Source organism: Ptychodera flava, chromosome 3, assembly GCF_041260155.1.
Source record: "Ptychodera flava strain L36383 chromosome 3, AS_Pfla_20210202, whole genome shotgun sequence".
NCBI lineage: Eukaryota > Metazoa > Hemichordata > Enteropneusta > Ptychoderidae > Ptychodera > Ptychodera flava.
The window spans coordinates 5,078,600-5,094,032 of NC_091930.1; the positions used below are offsets into that span (position 1 = coordinate 5,078,600).

At 38.5% G+C, this 15,433-nt stretch overlaps 2 long non-coding RNA genes across 2 annotated transcripts; one reads left to right on the top strand and one right to left on the bottom strand.

Moving 5' to 3' along the window:
* The first annotated feature begins 6,623 nt into the window (after nucleotides 1-6,623).
* On the top strand, nucleotides 6,624-7,628 carry LOC139129452 (uncharacterized). Its single transcript, XR_011551583.1, has 2 exons — nucleotides 6,624-6,748; nucleotides 7,130-7,628. It is a non-coding gene; the product is annotated as an uncharacterized lncRNA (long non-coding RNA).
* Nucleotides 7,629-13,373: 5,745 nt separating this feature from the next.
* LOC139124689 (uncharacterized) lies at nucleotides 13,374-14,495 on the bottom strand. The gene is made up of 2 exons (XR_011550007.1): nucleotides 14,250-14,495; nucleotides 13,374-13,871 (listed from the first exon to the last, which is right to left on the bottom strand). It is a non-coding gene; the product is annotated as an uncharacterized lncRNA (long non-coding RNA).
* Between the last annotated feature and the right edge of the window lie 938 nt (nucleotides 14,496-15,433).

Genomic DNA, 15,433 nt, shown 5'->3' on the forward strand with positions numbered 1-15,433 from the left:
GAGGTATAAAAAATCATGCAATGACAACTTTGTATGTAATCTTTATATAATTCATCAATACACTACGCATTTAATTTATCATATATTATCACGATCATGACAAGTGTACTCACACACAAGAGACACTCGCATTCATAAATGAAAGGAAGAACGGACACTCTGTATTTATTATTAGTGTTTTATTTATACAGATAAGAAAACATTAGTTCTGAAAAACAAAAAAGGGAAACACCATGTATATCGAAAGATTAACAAATACATGGCTTGAAAGGAAAGGGAAAATTAATCAAACAGGTAGTTGTACTATGCTTGACATTCATTAAATGTGCATAACATGTTTTAAATTTCAGCAACTGTCAAAAAATACTGCCTTGTAAAAACACTCCTGGAATATAGGTGACATTCGTGCGAGTAAAATTGTCATTCGGGTTTGAAAAGGACATCTAGTCACGGGAAAGTATATAGAGCAGAGTCACGTTCATCACTTAAACTGACAACTGGTATGTTGTTTTTATATGGTTTTATGAAATGCATAACATGGTGAAAAGTTATAAAATCACCTCAATGTAAACAGGGTTACTTAAGAACATTTTGCCATTTTGTCAACAGGTTGTGTTGCTGGTATTATTTCTGTGAAAACACACGAAAGCGTCTACTTTTTCTCTTTACTGATACTTGAAAATTTTGAATTTCTGGCTATGGCAGATGCGATTGTACTAAAGCATCTAGGTTTACGCTGTTCATTTCAGTAAGAAAAAATAACTGAGGCTAAAATAAACTGAGCTGTATCGATATTCGTCTGATAGACAAATCTAAATGTAAGAAGGGACATAAAAAATATTTCGTCGAAATATTAGTTTTATTACACAATGAAGGTATAATTAATCGTAAGGTTTAGAGCTTTTTCTTCTAATACAGTACAATGACGATGCAAATATGTTTAATCTTAAAAATAAATCACCCAAAATTAGTCACTTATGTAAGTGGTTGGTCATTCTAGTTAATCTTTACGGCAATTACACCGTAATGGGAAATCGATCTTGTTATTTCCTCAATGAAATACCATGTACAAAATGTAAGTAAAAAATAAGTTGACGCCAATGAAGCTTCGGAGCTTTTTTAATCAAACTTCAACGATTTTATCGAGGAATCTCATAGCTTATATCGATAAAGTAGATTTCAAATTATAATTTTATTGAATTTGTCATCTTAAAGAGAAAATATAATATGAAAGGCTTAGTACGATCGGTCAAATGATTGCCCTGTCAGGGCGGATGTACTATAAGTAAATAAAAGGGAAATACTTCATGATACACGATGTTCTTATTCATAACATTCTAAATATTAAGTATCTGCACTAATAAAAATACTTACTGAATTATTATTTCTCATGTATAAAACATGAGTGCACTTAGTTTGATTAAACTTCAGAATATATTTTCTTTTGTCTGATTTACTTTGTAATGAGAAAGTGCCTCGCTCGTCACTTTCTCATCGCCATGATCTAATCAAGAGGCTTCGCTATTTGATTAGAAGGTTGATGGCCACATCATAAACGTATTTCTACACTTCCTAATAAACAAGTACTAAGACGGACACTATCTTGTCATGCTCGTAGTGAACATGTACGAGCATCGAGGAAAATGAAGGAGAGAAGTCACTCTTGCAAAACCTGCTCAAATAACTACATCTGAAATAAAGCTCATTTTTTCTAAGAAAAAATGAAAAAAGCAATATCTTTTCTTCAAATTCTATGTCACATTTTCGCCATTCTAAAAAGGTTACGAATTTTCGCGATATGTCAATGGTATTTATGTTGATATAAAGTCTTGAGTAGCTCATATAATAATACAACAATTTGCCATCTTCAATTACTTCTTTAGGCTTTTTCCTGCAACATTTAAACCATTTTCAATCTTCTTCTCAAAATTCTTTTCTACTTTCAGAATTCTCTCTTTACAATCTTCAATTTCATGAATTACTTTGTCAAATCTGGTGTTGAAAAAAGTAAAAACGAGACATATGACAGTAGAAGAATACGGAAAAGAAAAGCGTAGTCAAGTATAAGGTAGAATGCGCCTATTTATATCGCAATCCAATTATTTTACCTACCATCTTTTGCCGATATTCTGCTTGGGTTCAATAATTTTGAAGCTTTGAATTTTGGGCAATTTCACTACCTTGTTTTTGTGAAAATACAATATTTAATTTTGGCCATTCTAAAATAAAGTCCATTAATTTCAGAATTGTAAAATGCAGGGGAAGATTAATCAGTACACGGCGAGTAAAATAAACATGACCGCTGATGAACCACATATTTCTGTGATTTCGAACAACACATTATTTCATACTCAATGTATAACACAGTTTGACATTTGAATAACTTGTCTCTGTAGTAAGCCACGTAGTTTATGAAAATGTAAATGAAAAACTACATCAGATTTTCAACATATACAAAGGAGACGTAGGACATTTCTTGAAACCCAAAAATTTGAAATTTTTCGGAAAGATGTTTAAATCGGTCCTTAAAACACATTACTTATAATAAAATTTGTATTTTATCACAGTAGAGCTACACAGTACATCAAAAAGAGGTCAAGGGATTCCGTTTGTTGGGAATCAATGCATTTACTACACACAATCAGACAGTGAAGGTAGTGGTCGCATTAAGGCGTTAAGAGTTGTATCGATTGTTAGATTAATGGTTGTTTGGGTGAACAGATGGATGGAACGTACTTGTTTATAAAAAAACTTGAAAGAGACCGTGTCTAGGTAAATTGAGTGATACGTTTAGAGAAGAGAGTACCTTTTCTCAGTACAGCCTATCTGTGTTGGTTTTTCTTGATAAAATAACAATGTACGTGTTCTCTCTCAAACAGGTTCAATATTTGATCTTTTCTTTCCTTCAACTCAACACCTGTGAAACAAGCAATCACATGCGAAGGTTAAAGTTAACGAAACTCATTCTACTCATACCTATATAACCTTAATCAATTATGTTGTGAGGTACACGACTTCATGAGGGAAACGTGACACCTATGGACATTGCTGATTATTTTGCTAGTATAGTTGTTGTGTGCATATCTATATTACGTTTACAATATGTGGCCTTGGTCTAAAACCATTGAAATCCTACACTGCGTGAAAAACCGATAATTCAGATAAATTCACATAATGAGTTGCCTGTATTATAGTATAATACACGTGGATTCACGTGAATCCACATGAACACAGGCTTGCTGAATACAAAAAATGGATTCTTGACTGTATTCATCTGTATATGTACTCTTCAGCTAAAATACAGGCAATAATCCATGTTAATACAGTGCTAACGAATGAAATACATGTGAGGCCCAAAAGAAGTTCCTCCATTGATTTGCTGTAATATTATATCCCCGGCTTAAGACAAGTGTTTTCTAAACTACTTATCTAGGTACTTGGTATCGTCATCCTTGCTGTGGTTAATGTGAACTTCCGAAACATTCCTTTTAAGATAGGTAAAATTGTAAAGCAATCAATAATATTATGATACCATATAAAAGGTGTGGTCAACAGACAGTTCGATCCTTTGCTGGGTGTCGATTGCTCGGAAAACTTACGGAGAGAAGGGGGGTTCCAGATCTGTCTCATCTGGCTCATCATTTTCTGAAAAAGACCATTTGAGTTTTCTATATAAAATGATAATGACTGTAAGGCCACAAATAATAATATCAAATATCAGAGTTGTGATTGACAAATGAATTGATTAATTGCTCGATATTGTGTGACCCAACAACTTACGAGGAGAAGTGGAGATCTCGCCTCTTTTTAAACAATTTGATTCTGGAAGTAGCTAAACCATGCCTAATAATTAATTCATGGTGATGTGTGGATATTTTGCTTGTTAAAAAAGACCAAAACTTCTTAAAATCCTTTTCCCTCAGTGCTAAATTAATTCTATGAAGATTATCTGTCTTAAACTTGGATTTCTTTTCTTTTATTAAATTGAGATACTTTTTTTCCCTTTTGTTTGTACTGCTCCAAATCTTCCAGATTACTGTTCTTCCTATACATATTCAAAGATTCTAAACTGAATTATGAGCGTTCTGGCACTCTTCATTGAACCAAGTGTTTGTATTCCATGCACAACGCTTTGAATAATTCATTTGAGGCTTTGCATCTTTGTAAAATACTTATTAAACTTAGTTGTCAAGCAATTGACATCTCCTTCAGAAGTAAGAAGATCTGTAAATTGTGCAATAAGAACCTCGTAAGAACTTTCAGAAAAATTATTAACAAAGTCGGCTGTATCAATACGACATTTTATGAATGGTTTTGAAGGTGGAACTTGTTGGGTGACACTGACGCTTCGCCTATCACTTGTGCCATTTTTTATAGGCATTGAAAATGAAAAGAGCAGTGGAAAATGGTCAGACTCAAATCTATTACCAACTCTAAAATACAAAATGCTGGATAGTACTTCTCTACTGACTAGCACATTATCGATAGTGCTTCTACCAATACCACTAAGAAATGTATATAATATCCATTACTATCTATCGCTTCGACCATTTACAATGCCGAGGGAAACTCTTTATATCAAATTTATGAAATTTTCCCAATATATTTGTTTGTCTCGGTGTCAACAATTCTACAAAATATAATCTGAACATCTTCCATATAATCTAAGTCATCAATAGGTAAATGGTTTACACTATCGTGAATGGCCTGTACGAGCATTCAGATCCCCCCAAAAAATTGTATGGCAATTATTTTATCGGATACGAAAATCAGTAATTCTTTCCCCATAACTTCAAAAATACCCTTCGTTTGCATACTCCGATGATCCTTGTGGTATGACATACAGTAAGCAAGAGTTCCCCCATCCTTTGCTGTAATAATATATGGACGGCTTAAGACAAGTGTTTTTCTAACTACTTATCTAGGTACTTGGTGTCGCCATCCTTGCTGTGGTTAATATGAACTTCGAAACATTCCGTTTTAGACTGGTAAAATTGTAAAGCAAGCAATAATATTATAATACATATAAAAGCTATGGTCAACAGACAGTTTGATCCTTTGCTGGGTGTCGATTGCTCGGAAAACTTAACGAGAGAAGGGGGTTCCAGATTTGTCTCATCTGGCTAATCATTTTCTAAAAAAAAATATTTGAGTTTTCTATATAAAATGATAACGACTGTAAGGCCACAAATAATAATATCAAATATCAGGGTGATAATTGACAAATGATTTATTAATTGCTCGATATTGTGTGACCCAACAACTTACGAGGAGAAGTGGAGATCTCGCATCTTTTTAAACAATTTGATTCTGAAAGTAGCTAAACCATGCCTAATAATTAATGCATGGTGATGTGTGGATATTTTGCTTGTTAAAAAAGACCAAAACTTCTTAAAATCCTTTTCCCTCATTGCTAAATTAATTCTATGAAGATTATCTGTCTTAAACTTGGATTCTTTTCTTTTATTAAATTGCGATACTATTTTTTCCCTTTTGTTTGTACTACTCCAAATCTTCCAGATTACTGTTCTTCCTATACATATTCAAAGACTGTAAACTGAATTATGAGCGTTCTGGCACTCTTCATTGAACCAAGTGTTTGTATTCCATGCACAACGCTATGAATAATTCATTTGAGGCTTTGCATCTTTGTAAAAATACTTATTAAACTTAGTTGTCAAGCAATTGACATCTCCTTCAGAAGTAAGAAGATCTGTAAATTGTGCAATAAGAACCTCGTAAGAACTTTCAGAAAAATTATCAACAAAGTCAGCTGTATCAATACGACATTTTATGAATGGTTTTGAAGGTGGAACTTGTTGGGTGACACTGACGCTTCGCCTATCACTTGTGCCATTTTTTATAGGCATTGAAAATGAAAAGGGCAGTGGAAAATGGTCAGACTCAAATCTATTACCAACTCTAAAATACAAAATGCTTGATAGTAATTCTCTCCTGACTAGCACATAATCGATAGTGCTTCTACCAATACCACTGAGAAATGTATATAATATCCATTACTATCATCGCTTGTTTGACCATTTACAATGCTGAGGGAAAGTGTTTAATACAAATGTATGAAATTTTACCCATATTTGTTTGTCTCGGTGTCAAAAATTCCACAAAATATAACTTGAGCATCTTCCATATAAACTAAGTCGTCAATAGGTTTACACCATCGTGAATGGCCTGTACGAGCATTCAAATCCCCCAAAAAGAATTGTATGGCAATTATGGTATGTGCTACGAAAATCGGCAATTCTTTCCTCAAATAACGTCAAAAATACCCTTCATTTGCATATCCCGATGATCCTTGTGGGGTGACATACACTAAGCAAGAGTTCCTCCGTTCATTTGCTGTAATAATATATGGACGGTGATGACAATTGTTTTGTAAACTACTTATCTAGGTATTGGTATCGCCATCCTTGCTGTGGTTAAAGTGAACTTCGGAACATTCCTTTTTAGAAAGGTAAAAGTGTAAAGCAACCAATAATATTATGTAACCCGGTTACGATTGTAAGTCCATGTGATTAGATCTGCTGCGTGTTGTTTGAGTGTGATGACATATGTGTGGAATTTCATTGATAGCGTCTTCGCCCACAATGCATTGCAATGTTCTACTGATTTTTACGGCTGGAAGACAGTACTTTGGTGTGGACGTAGGTTTAGGAATTATTATCCGTTTTACTGCCAAGAAAAAATTCCCAGACAACGTGGTTGGTCTTTTACATGACTGTGATTACAGGTATGTGTATTTGAAGGCTTTGGTATTGAAAACAATGAACTTTTAAAAGTCTCAAAGTGTGAGACACACCCCTCAAGCTGAAACGTGGAAAGACCGTGTGTTTCCCAATTACCTTGGAAAACGTTTCTAAGTTGTTATTCTGTAGTTAGTTTGATTCTAGTAGTACTTTATGATAGTAGTGAAGTTTTATTTAACATGTTGAAATTTGGGTTTTCTGATTTTGAAGGAAATTTTCTGTGATTCTTAGTTCTTTGTTTCATGGGATTTTTGTACAGTGTATTTGCTATCATGTTGACTTAGTCTCATCCTGAATGAGATTGTGTAAACAGAAGGAAACGCTTACATAACTGCCATTGGTCTTTTACATGACTGTGATTACAGAGGAGATCCAGTTAATGAATTACTGGTAGACTGCGTGTGTTCCTGTGTGTTCCTATTGTGTGGCCCGAGTGAAGAGCCAAGGAGTGCCTGGAATTTGTTCGAGTCAATCATCAACTCGAGTATTGCTACCAGGGTTGGAATAACAAATCCCCAGGGAGGAGCGGCTGGAAGGACTCTGTGTGTGTAACGTAGTTTCCTATTGGATAGACTGTCATCGTCATAGCAACAGGACGGACATTGACCTACAACTTACGGAGAAGCCATTGTACAGCCATATGAACAATAGCTAAGTGAATGAACCCTAGACAACAGCCATTTTAGAATTATCTGGAACTTTATTATGGTGGATGAACTTTAGATTTTGCTCCTGGAAATTATTTTCCAGTAATACTGCTTTGGTTTTAATCATTGTAGACCAGTGTTTTTATTCTTTTATTATTATTATCATTAGTAGTAGAGATTTTAGCTGTAGTGAAATAAACCTTAATATAAACTGCAACGCAAATTGTACGATAATCATTCTTTCCTGGTTTGTTTATTGTGTGATATGAACCTTGGTCGGGTTTAATTGTCTGGCTAAATTTAATTGTCAGTTTAATTACCCGGTTACAAAATTGGGGGCTTGTCCGGGATGGTATTGGATTGAATGAGTAATTTATCGTACAGTTAATGTTGCAGTAGTGTTTTTTAACAGTTAAGAGTATAGATTACAAAAGACCAACCCCGTTGATATCAGTATTGCATTGCATTGTTTGTTTTGTTTTGTTGTTGACGAAAAATGGATGAGCTTGAGAGAAAAGCAGTTGAAGTATATGATAAGAATGGTATTGATCTTAGACATGGATTAGTTTTCTGGGTTTCCCATGGAACTATTAATGATGTGAGTGATTTATTGCAGTTTATTACCAGAGAATATAAAGATGCCGACTTAACAGAAATATTAAGATGTGAAGGGGGAATAGGTGTGCTCTGCCACTCAGCCACAAAGAGGGAATGGGCTGATTCTTGGCATATGAAAAGAGTGGAGCCGACACTAGTGTTGGGATGTTTACTCCTGTTGCCCCGTTTTTTTTAAACGCTAAGGTTTCCCCATTCGGTCAAAGTCAGAGAGGAGGCTTCCCTGCATATGGCCAGCAGCGATGGAGCATCTTACCGCTGGATGAGGGAGGGACCGGAACCTATAAAGGAGGATTTGGTGATTGGCGGACGGCAATCAATTGGCGGACGGCAATCAAGACTCCACCACCGTTGACCCCAGCAAAATTGGCTGGATTGGACGGCTACGATGATGTACAGGACAGAGAAACAGCAGAATATGTTTCATTGCCTACCCCTCCCAGGAGTAGTACGCCTTACCAGCCGAGAGAAAGACCCCCAAGCAGATCACCACCACAACGCCAAGCTGGTCCTGATGCTGCTTGGATGGATATAATGGAGAAACTTGTGACTAATCTGCAACCAAGGACTAATGAGTCTGGGTGGTATCGTAAACTGAGGGTTTTCTCCGGTAGGTTGCCAGTACCAGTAAATGAAGACGACTACGAAAGTTGGGCAGAGCAAGCAGAACAAATGATCAAAGAGTGGAATGTATCAGACGCAGAAAAGAAGAAACGTATCACTGAAAGTTTAGCAGGACCTGCTATGAACACTATTAGGTCATTGACCCCAGCACCCAATTTGACAGTACGTGATTACCTTGATGCCCTAGGGTTCGTATGGCACAAAGACTTACCCCTGCCGAGTCTTTGAAGGCATTTCAGTCGTGTTATCAGAAAGAAGAATGGTCACATTCTCAGTATTTGCAGGAATTACAGACTCTGTTGCGACGAGCAATACGACAAGGCAGTGTCAAAGAGTATGAGGCCGATTACCTTCGCCTGAAACAGTTCACCGATGGAGTGTTGTACAATGAAAGCCACTTGTCATCGCTGCAACTCGACACGAAGCTCAACCAACCGCCAGGTTACATCGAGTTAATGCAGATGGTAAGGAAGGAGGAAGCACGTCAAGAAGAGAAAGCTAAGAACAGAGCCATAAGGGGACAACGCCAAGTGCCAGTACGAATTACACCGCTGTCTGTGATAGTTTTGAAGCAACCGCAACACCGGCACCAGTGGCAAAGCAAACATTGGATAAGTCGGATATACAGCAAGTAGTGCAGCAGGTAATGGATCAGATGAAGAAAGGCAATGACAACCAGCCACCCACACAGCCAGCCTCGAGTAACACCTGGTCGACGCCAACTAGTCAGCAACGACCACGTCAGCAAAATCGCAGGAAGAGAGAGCAGAACCAGTCCCAAGTATCGACACCAGCCTCCACCCCAACACCAGAAACGTCGACATCAGCAACAGAGTCATTGAGTTCTAACCCAGCGGGATCTGATATGTTCAAGAAATTGAACTTTTGCTTTAATTGTGGTTTGGACGGACATACAGAGAAGAAATGTTTCAGAAAGGATAATCCAGACCTACAGCTGGTCAAGCAGAAGTTCGCACGAGCATTTTTTGAGTCGAAGGGAAACTACCGGGGACACCCGCAGTAGAGAGGCCTTGGATGTCCAAAAAGAGTGTAGCCCCAGTAATATACACGAAGAAAGGAAAGACAAAATTGACAACATTGCACAAGTTAACGAACATTCCGTAGCCAACAAACCACTACCCGAAGGCCTGGTAGGCGATAGTATGACTACAGAAGTGTTCGTCGATGGAGTCAGTTGCCAGTGTTTACTTGACAGTGGTTCCCAAGTCACCCTCATTTCGCGCTCGTTTTATGACCGACACCTGTCTCACTGCCGCCTCAAGCCAATTGAAGACTGGTAGTACGTGGTGCAGGTGATCAAGTGGTTCCGTACTATGGGTATATCACAGTATCTATTCGGTTCCCCAAAGAAGTAGCTTGAGTGGAGGAGACTTGTGAAACACTTGCTTTAGTTACCCAGACCGTGACCAAAGTGGAGACGTACCAGTGATTTGTGGTACCAACACTAGTATATTTCGCAATATGGCCCATAGATGTAAAGAAATAGCGGGAAAGCATTACCTGAAGAAATTACCGATGGCAGCCCTCTTCACTGAAGCATACAAGAGGATAGATGCCTTTGACAAGTGTGGCCATGATGGACGGATCAACCCTGTTAGGCTAGCAGGGAGGAGACCCGTTACTATACCGAGTGGAAAGACAATGCCATTGACATGTATAGGAAGAGGAATAATTGGATTGCCAGAAACTACCGTGTTGGTGGAAACTCCATCCCATCACCACACCCCAGGAGGATTGATAATAAAGAGCAGTGTCACCACCCTCCTACCAGGGAGTACCCAACGAGTGAAAGTCATTGTGCATAATGACACCAGACATAACATAACCATCATGCCAAGACGTGTTGTTGCGGACTTAGTCATACCAGAATGGGTGCGGCCCATACAACCCAGTGAGCTTATGCCGGAACCAGAACAAAAGGGCTCTGAGGGGAATACTGAGTGTGGCAGTTACCAAACGAAAGTGACAGCACAGGACAGTGCTGACAAGACGGAAAATGAAGCGGACTTCATTGTTGACTTTGGTGACTCCCCGCTTAGTTATGAGGACAAGGTCAGAATCAACGAGAAGTTAAAGCAACGACGGCATGTGTTTTCGCAACACGATTGGGATGTAGGACACACATCGGCCATTGAACATCGCATTCCCCTGAGTGACCCGACCCCTTTTCGTGAGAGGTCACGGAGAATTGCACCAGCGGACTTTTATGATACAAAGCGCCACATCCAGGAATTGTTAGATGCCGGTATAATCAAGGAGTCGAAGAGCCCATATGCTTCGCCTATTGTGCTTGTGAGAAAGAAATCGGGGGCGATACGTATGTGCGTTGACTATCGAACTCTAAACACGAGGACAATACCCGATCAGTACACGGTACCTAAGATACAGGAAGCACTCGATTGCCTAAACGGGTGTACATGGTTTCATGTGCTGGATTTGAAGTCAGGTTATTATCAGATACCCATGGCGGAGGAAGACAAGGAGAAGACAGCTTTTATATGTCCCCTTGGTTTCTACCAGTTTGAACGGATGCCCCAGGGAATCACAGGAGCACCAGCCACTTTTCAGAGACTGATGGAGAAATGTATGAGTGATATGCACCTGATAGAACTATTGATATACTTAGATGATTTGATCATATTTGGCAGATCAGTTGACGAAGCAGAAGACAGGCTAATGAAAGCGCTGGACCGATTAGCTGAGTATGGTTTGAAATTATCACCTGAGAAATGTCAGCTTTTCCGTAGGACAGTCACCTACGTCGGACATAAAGTTGATGAAAATGGTGTGAGCCCTGACCCAAGCAAGATAGAAGCTTTGAAGAATTGGCCCACCCCAAAGAATATTAAAGAGCTAAAGACATTTCTTGGATTTACAGGATACTATCGACGCTTTGTTGAGAATTATGCTCAAATTGTCAAGCCAATGAATGACCTGACTGCTGGGTATATTCCTCCGAAGTTGAGAAAGAGGCTAGGGAAGTACAAGGACAATGATGGCGTACCATTCAGAAGTGCTACAGAACCATTCGGCGATAGATGGACGCTAGAGTGTCAAAAAGCCATGGATAAGATCATCGAACTACTGACAAACGCTCCAGTATTAGCATTTGCAGACCTATCCCAACCATTTATCTGCATACAGATGCCAGTCTGGATGGCCTGGGTGGAGTACTGTACCAAGAACATGATGGCCTGCTTAAACCAATCGCCTTTGCCAGCCGAGGACTGACAAAAAGTGAAAAGAGATATCCAGTGCACAAGTTAGAGTTCCTCGCCTTGAAGTGGTGTGTCACAAGCAAGTTTCACGACTATCTGTATGGGACGAAGTTTAAAGTTGTTACTGACAACAACCCGCTGACTTATGTCCTTACCACAGCAAAGTTAGATGCTACGGGACACAGGTGGTTAGCTGCCCTGGCGGCGTATGATTTCACACTACAGTATAGAAGTGGCAGAGCAAACATCGACGCTGATGCACTGTCTCGCCGACCAAATGCAGACATGCCAGATGACCAAGAATCACTAGATATGGAAGAAAAGATAAGACGGCTGAGAGAACGCGTCCTAGGAGTTGATAAACAATCAGATGAAATTATGACCAGAGAAGTGATAGGTGCCATTACCATGAGCCATGGTATCACAAGGCCCACTACAGCCAATGTATGTCAGCATCGTGTTCTGTCTTGCACTTGTACCACCGAAGTTGAGAATAACCAGCACCACAGTAAGATTGAATCACCCACACTTGCTGACACAGTGGCCATCTCAGCAGCTGCATTGCCGAAACCGTATTACCAGCTACAATACTATGGTGAAAACCCCCCTGGAACCCCTGTCTCCATGGTAGCAAAAGAGAAGGATTGGTTTGCCTTGCAAAGAAATGATGAGGTGTTGAATGAAGTGATAGGCTACATTGAAGACGAAAAGAAGAAAGTAGACTTGAAATCACTTCCTGATGAAGTCAAGATATTGCTCAGACAAAGAAACAGGCTGTTTCTATGGCACAGAGTATTATTCCGAAAGACTAGAGATAACCATGGAAGGGAGACTAATCAGCTGGTATTACCGACCAAGTATAGGGCACAAGCCATGGAAGCCTTGCATGATGACATGGGTCACATGGGAGTCGACCGAACTTTCGATCTCCTCAGAGCAAGATTCTACTGGCCAAGAATGAGAGCAGATGTGGAAAGAAAGTGCCAGACTTGTATTAGGTGGTACAGAGAAAACAGTTGCCACGCCGCGCTGCTCCGATGATAAACATCTTCTACAGCTGCCCAATGGAATTAGTCTGCATCGATTTCCTGACCATAGAACAGGACAGAAGTAACACACAGAATGTACTAGTGGTAACTGATCATTATACTAGATATGCTCAGGCGTACCCGACTAAAGATCAAGAAGCAAAGACTGTGGCGAAAGTTCTGTGGGAGAAGTTCTTTGTATATTATGGACTACCAGCCCGTATCCATAGCGACCAGGGACGCAGCTTTGAGAACAGACTCATAAGAGAATTACTTAAAGTGGACTGACAGTTTAACTACCTGGGTTACATAAATGGGGGCTCGTCCGGGTCAAGTTCAAAATTTTGTAACCGGTAATTAAACTGACAATTAAATTTAGCCAGATAATTAAACCCGACCAAGGTTCATATCACACAATAAACAAACAAGGAAAGAATGATTATCGTACAATTTGCGTTGCAGTTTATATTAAGGTTTATTTCACTACAGCTAAAATCTCTACTACTAACGGTAATAATAATAAAGATAATAAAAACACTGGTCTACAATGATTAAAACCAATGGTAGTATTACTGGAAAATAATTTCCAGGCGCAAAATCTAAAGTTCATTCACCATGATAAAGTTCCAGATATTTCTAAAATGGCTGTTGTCTAGGGTTCATTCACTTAGCTATTGTTCGTATGGCTGTACAATGGCTTCTCCTAAGTTGTAGGTCAATGTCCGTCCTGTTGCTATGACGATGATAGTCTATCCAATAGGAAACTACGTTACACACAGAGTCCTTCCAGCCGCTCCTCCCTGGGGATTTGTTATTCCAACCCTGGTAGCAATACTCGAGTTGATGATTGACTCGAACAAATTCCAGGCACTCCTTGGCTCTTCACTCGGGCCACACAATAGGAACACACAGGAACACACGCAGTCTACCAGTTATTCATTAACTGGATCTCCTCTGTAACACAGTCATGTAAAAGACCAATGGCAGTTATGTAAGCGTTTCCTTCTGTTTACACAATCTCATTCAGGATGAGACTAAGTCAACATGATAGCAAATACACTGTACAAAAATCCCGTGAAACAAGAACTAAGAATCACAGAAAATTTCCTTCAAAATCAGAAAACCCAAATTTCAACATGTTAAATAAAACTTCACAACTATCATAAAGTACTACTAGAATAACACTAACTACAGAATAACAACTTAGAAACTTTTCCACGGTAATTGGGAAACACATGGTCTTTCCACGTTTCAGCTTGAGGGGTGTGTCTCACACTTTGAGACTTTTAAAAGTTCATTGTTTTCAATACCAAAGCCTTCAAATACACATACCTGTAATCACAGTCATGTAAAAGACCAACCACGTTGTCTGGGAATTTTTTCTTGGCAGTAAAACGGATAATAATTCCTAAACGTACGTCCACACCAAAGTACTGTCTTCCAGCCGTGAAAATCAGTAGAGCATTGCAATGCATTGTGGGCGAAGACGCTATCAATGAAATTCCACACATGTGTCATCACACTCAAACAACACGCAGCAGATCTAATCACATGACTTACAATCGTAACCGGGGTTACATTTATAATACCATATAAAAGCTGTGGTCAACAGACAGATCCTTTGCTGGATGTCAATTGCTCAGAAAACTTACGGAGAGAAGAGGGTTCAGATCTGATTCTCTGACTCATCATGTTCTGAAAAAAAAATTTGAATTTTCCATTTGAAATGATAACGACTGCAAGGACACAAATAATAATATCAAATATCAGAGTGATGATTGATAAATAGATAGATTAATTGCTTGATATTGTGTGACCAAACAACTTACAAGGAGAAGTGGAGATTTCGCCTCTGTTACCTGACTGATTATTTTCTGTAGACACCCATATCCATAACATATAGTTGATAATTTTAGAAATTGCGACCGTTGTATTAACCTATTGGCTACCACAAATTTTACATTATAAGCGTAACACAATTAAAACTACAGTATTGATTACACTGCGTTACATTCATTTGGAATTTTATAGCAGTCAAAACCTTTTGAGAGAATATTGAATTTTGACCTTGAATCAATGAACGTTAAATGACACTGGGAATCAAAACCTATTTGTTCAGATATCAGTATTTGTGCATAGTATGTGTACGAAGATTTAAATATGTCGCCTTGCACAACAAACATTGAAATCATGACGAATACAATCAAGATAAATATTTGGAAAACATGTTTCACCGAAATAAATGTAATGAAAGTAACTCATTTATTTTTCATGATATATCAATGGCTTACTCAAGAGATATTAAAACAACCTATGCGAGTACTCGGTATCGTCTGTGGTACGTGAGACCATGACTTTTCTATATAAAAAGGAAACAATTGCAAGGTGATCAATAATCTTATCAAATATCAGAGCGGTTATTTACAGATAAATAGATTCATTGCTTGATATCGTTTGACCCAAAAACTTACTAGGTGAAGAGGAGTTCTTGTTTGTCTTTTGCAACTGCATATATT